At 34.4% G+C, this 10,889-nt stretch overlaps 1 pseudogene; it reads right to left on the reverse strand.

The window, feature by feature from the left end:
* Positions 1-7,011: 7,011 nt before the first annotated feature.
* On the reverse strand, positions 7,012-8,191 carry LOC126952103 (RNA-binding motif protein, X chromosome-like; annotated as a pseudogene).
* Positions 8,192-10,889: the final 2,698 nt, after the last annotated feature.

Raw genomic sequence — 10,889 nt, forward strand, 5'->3', positions numbered from 1 at the left:
CTCATTGTATTTCCATTAGAATTTGTTTTATTTTGCTACTGAATTCTAAAGAAGTGATCCAGTTTATTTTGCAACAAGAAGGTAGAAATTATTGATTATCACAGTTCATTATTTTCTACAGTGGGTTTGCTATGGTTGGTCATTCATTTTAATGCAAAATATACTCACATACAGAACAAAAATTTAAAAATTTAGCATCTAGCAAAATCAATCTATATGTAAGCATAAATGAGCAAAATAATTCTAAAAATGGGAAAAGTTCCCTCATTTGAGCTTTGCCTAGCTCCTTGTTACTAGTTTTAAATAGACATAAATAAATAAATAAATAATATATACACTTTACTTCCAATAAGACATATCGAACTAAGATATATTCATAGAAAACAAGTCTCACCTAGAATCAAAAGGGTATATATTCTTTTCCCAGTCTGAGATGATACATATCGTATTATTATATTTTTTAATCAGAGTCTCACTCTGTCACCCAGGCTGGAGTGCAGTGGTATAAACATGGCTCACTGCAGCCTGGAACTCCTGGGCTCAAGAAATCTTCCCACCTCAGCTTCCTGAGTAGCTGGGACTACAGTTGCATGCCACCACACCCAGCAACTATTTTAATTTTTTTTTTTTTTTTTTTTTTTTTTTTTTTGAGACCGAGTCTCTCTCTGTCACCCAGGCTGGAGTGCAGTGGCACAATCTCGGCTCACTGCAAGCTCCGCCTCCCAGGTTCAGGCCATTCTCCTGCCTCAGCCTCCTGACTAGCTGGGACTACAGGCGCCCGTCACCACGCCTGGCTAATTTTTTGTATTTTTAGTAGAGACGGAGTTTCACACTCTTAACCAGGATGGTCTCGATCTCCTGAACTTGTGATCCGCCAGCCTCGGCCTCCCAAAGTGCTGGGATTACAGGCGTGAGCCACCGTGCCCTGCTTAAATTTGTTATAGAGATAATGTCTAACTGTGTTGTCCCGGCTGGTCTCACTCTCCTATACTCAAGCGATCCTCCCACCTCAGCTTCCCAAAGTGCTGGTATTATAGGCATTAGCCACCATGCCCAAGCCTTATTGTATTTTTTGATGGCTAAGTTGCCATCCATTTTTATTTTTCCAATAGCCTTTCACCTCTTTCACTGAAGTAAATATGATCTAATATTAAAGTTAAACATTCTCTGAATCCTGGATGACATTAGAGCATAAAGCAGCTCTCTTATTGTGGGAAACATAGACTCCCTGCACAAATTATTACAAAGCCAATGTCTACTTTTTAAAGTAATGGTGACGATAATATAGAAATAAGGCTATCTTTATATAATGCTTTAAAGTTGTGGTGAAGGACAAAATTATCATGTCATTTGAATATTACTGCACTGTATTGGATTTGTATTATAATACTCATTATTAAGTATGCAAAGTGACACATGGAGGGAGTCAGTGGCTTTGATGAAGACCACAAATCCAATAATAAGCAGAACTGGAATCTAACTTAGGGATTCTTATCCTTAGCATAAGGTTTTCTCTATTACATCATGTTATTACACTATGTTAAATTAATTTATTAAAACATAAATAAGTATAATAATTTTATATACTGCTTGGTGTATAGACTGATGCACAGACTGATGAAAATATATACAATCACATTTCTTAGCTTAGAAATCTAAATTTTCTCTAATATAAAACTTAGATTAAGTTTTATTTCAATAAAATACACTTTATCAAGGGATAATTTACTTAAAATAAAATGCATCCCAATTTAGTGTATATTTTGATGAGTTTGAAAGAATGTGTACAGACAGGTAACTACCATCATTACCTCAAGAAATGAAATATTTTTATCATCTGAAAAAGTTCCTTGTGATTCTTCACAGTCAATCCTGTTTCACCCACATTAGCCCCAATCACCAATCTGCTTTCTGCCTACACAGATTGGAATTATCTTTCCCGTTTCATATGAATGACTCAAAAGTACCTACTCTTCTGTGCCTGACTTTTTTCAACATAATGTTTATGAGATCATCCATGTTGTGAAGTTGTATCGACGGTTCACTCCTTTTTATTGCTTCTTAGCATTCAATTGTATGTTATGCTAACATGTTTATTTATCCACATGTTGATGGCTATTTGGACTGTTCCCAGATTTTGGCTATGGGCAATAAAAAAGCTATAAACATTTGTGTACAAGTCTCTGTGTGGGTGTGTGCTTTCATTTCTCTTGGGCAAATATCTAGAAATGGAATGGCTAAGTCATATGGCAAATATCTGTTCAAATTTATATAAAACTGCTGAAATGCATTTTTCAAAGATTGTCATTTTATATTCCCATAGGCAACATATGTCAGTAACCAATTATCAATATTGGTATTGTTAGTCTTACATTTTAACCATTCTATTGGGTTTGTAGTGGTATCCAATTATAATTTTAGTTTTAATTTCCCTGATGACTAATGATGCTGAAATTTTTTCTAGATGAAAATTGGTCATTTGTATATCTTAAATCAAATATATATTTACATCTTTTTTGTAATTTAAAATTGATTCATTTTTCTTCTTACCTTTGAATTTTAAGAGTTCCTTATATAGTCTAGATGTATTTCTTGTATTTCTGTGTTAAATATAATCATTTCCAATATTTTCTTCTAGTCTGTGACTTGCCTTATTTCATTATGGGTATGTTTTAAAGAGCAGTAGTTTTTCATTTTGATGTATTCTAAATGTGAATATTTTTGTTATTCATACTTTTTTTATGTTCTATGTAAAATATTTTTGCTAACCAACCTAAAATCATAAAAATGTTGTTTGCTCTTCTGAAACTTTAATACTTGTGTCTCTTAATTTTAGATCTATAATCTATTTTGAGTTGTTTGTTGTATGATGTGAATTAAGAACAAAGTATTATTTTTTTCTCCATAAAAATACGCTATTGTTCCAGTCATAGTATTTCATCAGTATAATTTTCTCATTAAATTGACTTGGCAACATTGTGAAAGATAAATTAATATCTATCTATCTATGTACCTAACTAACTAGACTTTTGATTCTAATGATTTATGTGTCTGTCTTCATAACATCATCAAATTGGCCTGATTATATCTGTATTTATATTATATCCTGAAACCAGGTAGTGTAAGTCCTCTAACATTTTCTTTAAAAACTAAAATTACTTATCTATTTGTTATCTCTTGTATTACCATATATTTTGAAATAAGCTTGTCAATTTCAACAAGTAATCCTGTTGATTGAGATTGCATAGATTTCTTTCAACAATATTCTTTCAGTTTGCTTTGCACATATTTTTTAAAATTTATCACTAGTCATTTCATGTTTTTGATACTATTATGACTGATATTTTTTACAATTCAATTTCTGTTCATTTTAGTATATAGATATATAATTGATTTTTGTGTGGAGACTTAATATCTTACAGCATTTGCTAGCCTACTCACAAATGCTAGTAGCTTTGTCTCGATTCCTCAATGTATATGTACATACACATTTCTGCATATGTCACATGTGAATGAAGACAGGTTTAATTCTTCCATTCTAATGTTCATATGTTTTATGTTTTGACTTATTGAATGAATTTATATTAAGAGTGGAAATAATTTCCTTGTTACTAATATTCAAAGAAGAACACTAAATATTTCACCATTAAGTGTGATTTTAGCTGAGAGTTTTTCAACTTGACTTTTATCAAGTTGAATGGGTATTACATGCTCTCAAAAGCTTTACTGCATCTTTTGTGACAATCATGGCTTTTTAAAAAGTATATCAATGTAATAAATTATATAGGTTGATACTCAAACCAACCTTGCATTTCTGCTATAAAACTAACTGGGCTATGATATATCACATTGAGGCAGGAGAATAAGACCTGGAGGCAGGGAACTTAAGACTGATCCCTGCTGACTTTCTAGAACTAAATCAAATGAAAGCACGTCAGCAATGAGAATGGCTTTGTAAGTTCACTTCCTCCTCTCCGTTCACACCATTTACACTTGGTAACTTCACATTCATCCTCTCCATTTACCTAGATCACACACACCAAATAACATCCTCTCCATTTACAATAGGGTACATCCCGAGTAAATGACTCTGTGACTTCACCTCATTCTCTTCATTTACATAGAATATATGCCAAGTAACCAATGGGAAACCTCTAGGGTATTGAAATTCCAGAAAATTCTGTAAATGGCGCTGTTGAGCCCCTATGCTCCGGCTGCTCCCACACTGTGGAGTGTACTTTCATTCTCAATAAATCCCAACTTTTGCTTTCCTCACTTTGTGAGTTTTGTTCAATTCCTTCTTCGAGATGCCAAGAAACTGGACACCTACTGGTAACAACATTTGCTAATATTTTGTTAAGAAGTTTGTATCTATCTTTATGAAGATATTATCTCCCAGTTTTATTTCTTTGATGTTACTTTTTTGACTTTTGTTATCAGGAAAATGTTGACCTCTGTTTTCTGAAAAAAAAAAGTGTAAGAATAGTATTTATTTGTTAAACAATTTATAGGCTATAACTGTGAATGTATGTGGGACTGTGTGTTCTTTGAGGTAAAGTTTACAAACTACTAATTCAATTGCTTACATATTTATAGGGCTAGCTATATTCAGAGACCTTTTTTTTAAGCTTTATTTTGAGTTGGTGTTTGAAATATGCACTTGTACTGAATATACATTTTAGGTTGCCATAATATTTTCTACAGCTTCTAAGAGGTTATTCCACTAACTTTTTGGTTGTATATTTTCCATAGGCAACATGAATATTTTTTTTTTTTGGCCATGTTAAAGTTTTATTAAGTTTCAATACATAACATTCCAAAAAGTGAAAAGTGATCTATAATACCCAAGTTCTATGTTCAACTACCAGTTAAACAAGGAAAACATTTTCTATATCATTCTGTTTTACAACCAGTATAAACCCAGAACAATCAAGGTCTGATTCTTTTTCCGCAAGTTTGCTAGGTCAGTAAACTATTTATCAAACAGGTGTCTGGTCATTTTAACATATTCCTTGCTTTGAACTTAATAGTCATTCATAATTGGTACAATCTCTATATCCTATACTATCTTTAGGATATCTATATATCTTAAATATCTAGGATATCTCAAGAGCCGAAAAGGTCCTCACAGAGGCTTTAATCCAAGTAATCATAAAAGTATGGAAGGATTGGGCTAAAACAACTATGGAAGTACAACAACCACATAAATTTGGTCTTTACCCATTATAGGTCTGTGATTAGTAGTAGTCTGTTAAATGAGAGTTAAAATGTTGTACTTACTATCCCTAGTTGCAAATGGTAAAACATGACATTGCCATAATTACGACCAAAAAAAAAAAAAAATCCTAGAATATGAGTTAGTTCCTGTAATCCAACAACTCGAGTCTGTTTCCTTTGAGAAAATTATGCTATTGGCTCTAGTCTCTAAAGCAATAAACTAAAACTTGTTTCCAAGATGGGGAGGTAAAGTGAGCTTATAAAACAATACAGCAAACGTGGCCTACTTATTTCCAGTGTGCTTGCCATTTTAACATGTTTGTTACTTTCCAGATGTCACTCGTAAGTTTTATTCTACAACTAAACTGTGTTTCTTGATAAGCCACCACCAAAAAAATGTTTCACTTAGTGACAGACACAGACACTTCACTAGATAGAGCTACCACTTAGATTTATCATTTTTATGATTCAACTTAAGTTCTAAATTGAAGAGTTGTCCCATGACTTTAGCTAAAGAAAATGAAAACCAAAGCTGTAAAATCTATGTAAAGAAACACAAGAACTTCCTGACTACTTCCACTTACCAGTTTCCTTAATTACTTCTCCTTTTCCATTTGGTCAATTATTGTTTTAAGGAACTACCACTCACTCCCTAGTTATGAATGTTAATCAACACTGATGCCATCCTCAGGTCCATAGGAACCCTTGAAGGCAAAATTTATTGCTTGCACCAAACCAATTCTGACAGCACTACTTATGCAACTGTAGTGACTTATTGACAATCAGCCACCGTCTGCTTCAACAACTCTTAGCATTTGATTTATCTGACTGCTAGCTTTATCTACTGTGAATAAATCAGCACTCCATGACCATAATGAGCATAATCCTAAACCATCTTTGCTGTTTCACAGGCATTCGATGCTTTAAACCTGATGTGGAATGCTGATAGATTAACTTTTTAGAAGTCATAAACCTTTAGGAAGTTGGAGATAATTTCATTGCTTATCTGTTTTCTCCTTTGCAATCAAGCTGTTCCATTAAAAGTGAGACATTACAGAGTTGCAAAAATTTGAAACAGTAAGAGCAGACACCTTTGCAGCTTCATGGTTGGTTTTGGCCAAACTTTTTATTTAGTATTCTGTAGTTGTTTAACACACACTTAAATGGTCTTATTCAGGGAGGGGAAAGGGGAGGTTCTTGCGGATTCCCAAGGAAATGTCAGAAAAGCAAAATGGCCAGCATTACCCATTTGCTTTTTTGGGTTTACTGCGTGAATAGCACTTTCCTTACATAGGCATCTGATTTCAGGTTTTTCATGCTGAGAACATTGAGATTTCAGTTGGAAGACACCTGAAATCTTCTAAGTAGCATACTCCAACCACCCTCTAATAGCTAGCTTGTTTGTATAGGCAGAACAATTCATCTCTCCATTTTACATGGCTAGATGTTTTGTGGAAGATCTTAGAATTGCTTGTGTCATTTACTGGGAAAAATCAGATACGAATTGGCCTTTAGGAACATTTTTACTTGGAAAGTTACAACACTAATATAACAAGTCTTAACACATTTAATATTTGCTTGTTGAAAAGCAATGTCATAAAGTCAAATAAAATTAAACATGTTTTACTTTTTTTCTCACAAGAATATAAAAATTATGGAGGGGAACTTAACAGGGAATTTAAAAAAGGTGACACAAGTTTTCCTTTTAGTAGTCCTTGGGTAGCTGTGACAGAATAGTTTCACTTTTTCTTTGTTTCTTTGAACTGGGGTTTTGGCTCAACGTTTTGTTTGTTTCTAGTATCTGCTTCTGCCTCCCCCTCTATCAGATCAGCTTCCTCCACAGCCACCACCTCTTGGTGCTCTGCAGCTTGAACTGCTGTAGGAATCACGTGGAGAAGGGTACCCCCTTTCCAAAGAAGCGAGAAGCCCTGTTTCTTGTCTGCTAAGCTAATCACGACCACTTGAGTGGAGATCACTTCGGCTGCTTGAGTAACTGTCTTCACTTCTACCATATCCATCACGTGAGCTGCTGTAATCATGATAGAGACTGCTTCCAGCATAAAATGGTGGGGGCCCTTGTTTAGGTGGAGCACTATGTGAGTTATCATAACTCTCATATGAATCTCTGTAGGAACTTCCACTTGGATGATCTGAATAGTCATGATCACGATCATATCCATCTCTATCACTATAACCTCTTGATGGATGGCCATCACATGAACGGGAATGACCATAATCATGGTAAGTATAATCTCGTGGTGGTGGGGCATAATCTCTTGTATCACGAGAACTTGGGTAATCTCTGCTTGAAGAGCTGTCTTTAGTAGAATAAGCATCATCTCTTGGGGACAAATAAACATCTCTACGAGAGGGCGGCAGTTCCCTTCGAGGTGGACCTCCGTAACTATCTCTCCCATGTGATAAAGGAGCTCTTCCTTCCATCCCACTGCTGCTGTGAACTGGTCCTGATGGTGCAGATCTCTTAGGAGAAGGACCTCCACTTCTTGGTGATGGTCCCCTTTTTACTGGGAGTGGTTCCCTGGTTCTTGTGTTAAAATGCATGGAATATCTACCATCATCCATGTGTCTTCCCCATGAGGGAGGTTCCCTGGTTCCCCCACTTCCTCCTCTTCCACCTCTTAGACCTCTTGGAGGGCCTCTACTTCTTGGAAGTGTAGGTGGTCCACATCTACCACTTTCCAATGATTGTTTGGTGGCTTATTCCACTTTGATGGCTTTTCCATCTAATAACTTTCCATTCATGTCTCTGGCTGCATCCTTAGCGTCTGCTGGGCTTTCAAAAGTGACAAAAGCAAATCCTCTTGATTTGTTGATTTCACGGTCTTTCATCAAGAGTACTTCCACTATTCACTATTCATCCGTATTTGCCAAATGGTGCTTCAAGCGCTTTCTCATTTGTTTCCATATTAAGCCCAACAATGAAGAACTTTCCTGGATAATCTGCTACAACCATTTTTTAAAACATTAATCAATTTCTTTTTTTGCTGGTGAATCAGAGGGGTGACAATGGGTTCAAGTTCCAGTGAGCTCACTAACAGTGACTTCCTACCAACTCAACACCAGTGGCAGCTGCCAGGTCCGAGGACCAAATCGTGAAGCCATTAACGCTAATGTGCAACCAATATGCATACATTTTAAACCTTGTTTTTCTTATGTAATTTGTCTTTTTTCTCTGGCTACTGTTAAGATTTTCTCTATCACAGGCTTTTAGCAATTTTATTTTGCTCTGTTTTATTTTGATAGGCATTTAAAAATATTTCCAGGTGTTGAGCAAGCATTGTAGCTTTATTCAAATTTGAGAATATAGTAACCTCTATTTCTTCAATTTTTATTTTTTTATTTCTCTGTCCTTACCCTGTTCGGAATTCCTATTCCATGTCTGCACATAAATTTATTTTGTTCCGTGGGTTACTGAAACAAATTATTTCATTCTCTTTCTTTTTCAATTTTAATAGATTCATTGCTAAATTTGAATATTTACTGATATTTTCTTGTGTAATATCTTATGTGTTGTTAAGCCTATCTAAAGTTTCATTTAGACATTATTGTTCAACTCTAGAAGTTCTATCTAGTTGTTTGTTTTTTAAATTTCTATTTACCCTTTTATTTTGTTCATGTTATTCTTTACATATGTTTATGTATTTATAATAGCTGCTTAATGTATTTGCTAGTTCCATTATCTCTGTCATTTATAGTTCTATTTGATTATTTTTCTCCTGCTTTGGATTACATTTTTTTACTTAACTTAGCAGTCATTTTTTATTTTATGCTGAACATTAAAGATTTGATGTTTTTTGGCTGGATTTTTGTTTTCTTCCTTTAAAAATTATTAGGCTTTGTATGGACAGGTAATTGGTTACTTATAGATCATTGTCATTCCTTTGAGTCAGTTTTTAAAGCTTTTCTGCGAGCAATCTAGAGTTGCCTTTATTCCACTGATAATTTGTCCAAATTATTAACATACTGTCCCCTCTGATGAAAAGTTACTCTCTTAAATATGCTAAATAATCAAGAACTCTCCACTCTGGCTAGGTGGAGTTCAATATATGTTGTTAGAGCTTGTCTTGTGCAAACTCTGGAAATATTTACCTTATAGATACTTGGTTGTTTTTTTACCTGGCCTCATCGAGTTTCACTCCACACTTGCATATCTGAGTACTCAACAATGATATAAAAGGGCCCTGTAGTTAGATTTCTGAAGCTTTTTTTCTGCATAGCTCTCTCTTCTTAAATTTCCATAGGTTTTTGGGGAACAGGTGGTGTTTGGTTACATGAGTAAGTTCTTTAGTGGTGATTTTTGAGATTTTGGTGCACCCATCATCAGAGCAGTATACACTGTACCAGTTTGTAGTCTTTTTTCCTCACCTCCACTCCCAATCTTTCCCCCAGTTCCCAAAGTCCCTTTTATCATTCTTATGACTTTGCATCCTTATAGCTTAGTTACCATTTATAAGTGAGAACATACGATGTTCAGTTTTATATTCCTGAGTTACTTAACTTAAAATAATGATCTCCAATTCCATCCAGATTGCTGCAAGTGCCAGAATGCCATTATTTTGTTCCTTTTTATGGCTCCATGGTATATCTATACATACCACAATTCCTTTATCCACTCATTAACTGATAGGCAACTGGGCTGGTTCCATATTTCTGCAATTGCAAATTGTGTTGCTATAAACATGCGTGTGCAATTATCATTTTTTGCATAATGACTTCTTTTCCTCTGGGTTGATACCCAGTAGTGGGATTGCTGTATCAAATGATTGTTCTCTGCTTTCTTTGTTAAATTGTTTCTTGACTGAATTCTTTCTCCCAAGAAGACTAAGAACTGAGGATGCCACACTTTCCAGTAACTTAATGAAATGTATTAACTTTCTCTTTTGTTGTGCTACAATATCCTTGCTGGTGAAGAAAACTTGAGGGTTGTAATTCTGTAGTTTGGGAAGTACTCATGTCCAAAATAAAGATTTGGGGTAATCCAGTACAAAATTTTCATTTCATATATTTTTTAGTTTTGTATTTCAATATTAATGATTAAAGTCCTTACGCAAGAACATCTGACTGAATAGAATGACAAAATCTGTGAAGAATATCAAGAATTCTATCACAGGTGCACAAAATTTGCTTTCCAATTCTGCAAAGAACAGATGGGAATTGTCAGGTTGCAAGGTCTATGAGGGCATGATCTATGAAATCCCCCATGTCTGTCTGACATCATGATCATGGCTATCATGACATCAGATAATCTCAGATAGACATTCGGTAAAATATTCTATGAGATAATCATCACAATAGTGATAAATTGGCCATCATTTAAAACAGCAAAGCAGAAATGTTCTTAGGAGGTATTTTATACTATTGTTCCTCTGTATGGGCTTTTAGCGTATGCTAAAGGGAAAACTCAAAAGGATTAAACTGTTGTCAACAAATTAATCATATTTCAGAAAAAAAGCTCAAGAGTATTTGTAAAATGCAAAAAAAAAAAAAAAAAAAAAAAAGAAAAAAGAAAGGAAAGGAAAAAAAAAATCAAGAAACCAACAAAGTTGAATTTTCAGTTCTACATGTAATGTAAAATCCCAAGGCATGCAAAGGAAGCAGAAAAATGTAACAATAATGAGGCACAAAATCACCCCTTTCTGTAAATTCTTATT

The sequence above is a fragment of the Macaca thibetana genome, chromosome 4 (assembly GCF_024542745.1).
Source record: "Macaca thibetana thibetana isolate TM-01 chromosome 4, ASM2454274v1, whole genome shotgun sequence".
Taxonomy (NCBI): domain Eukaryota; kingdom Metazoa; phylum Chordata; class Mammalia; order Primates; family Cercopithecidae; genus Macaca; species Macaca thibetana.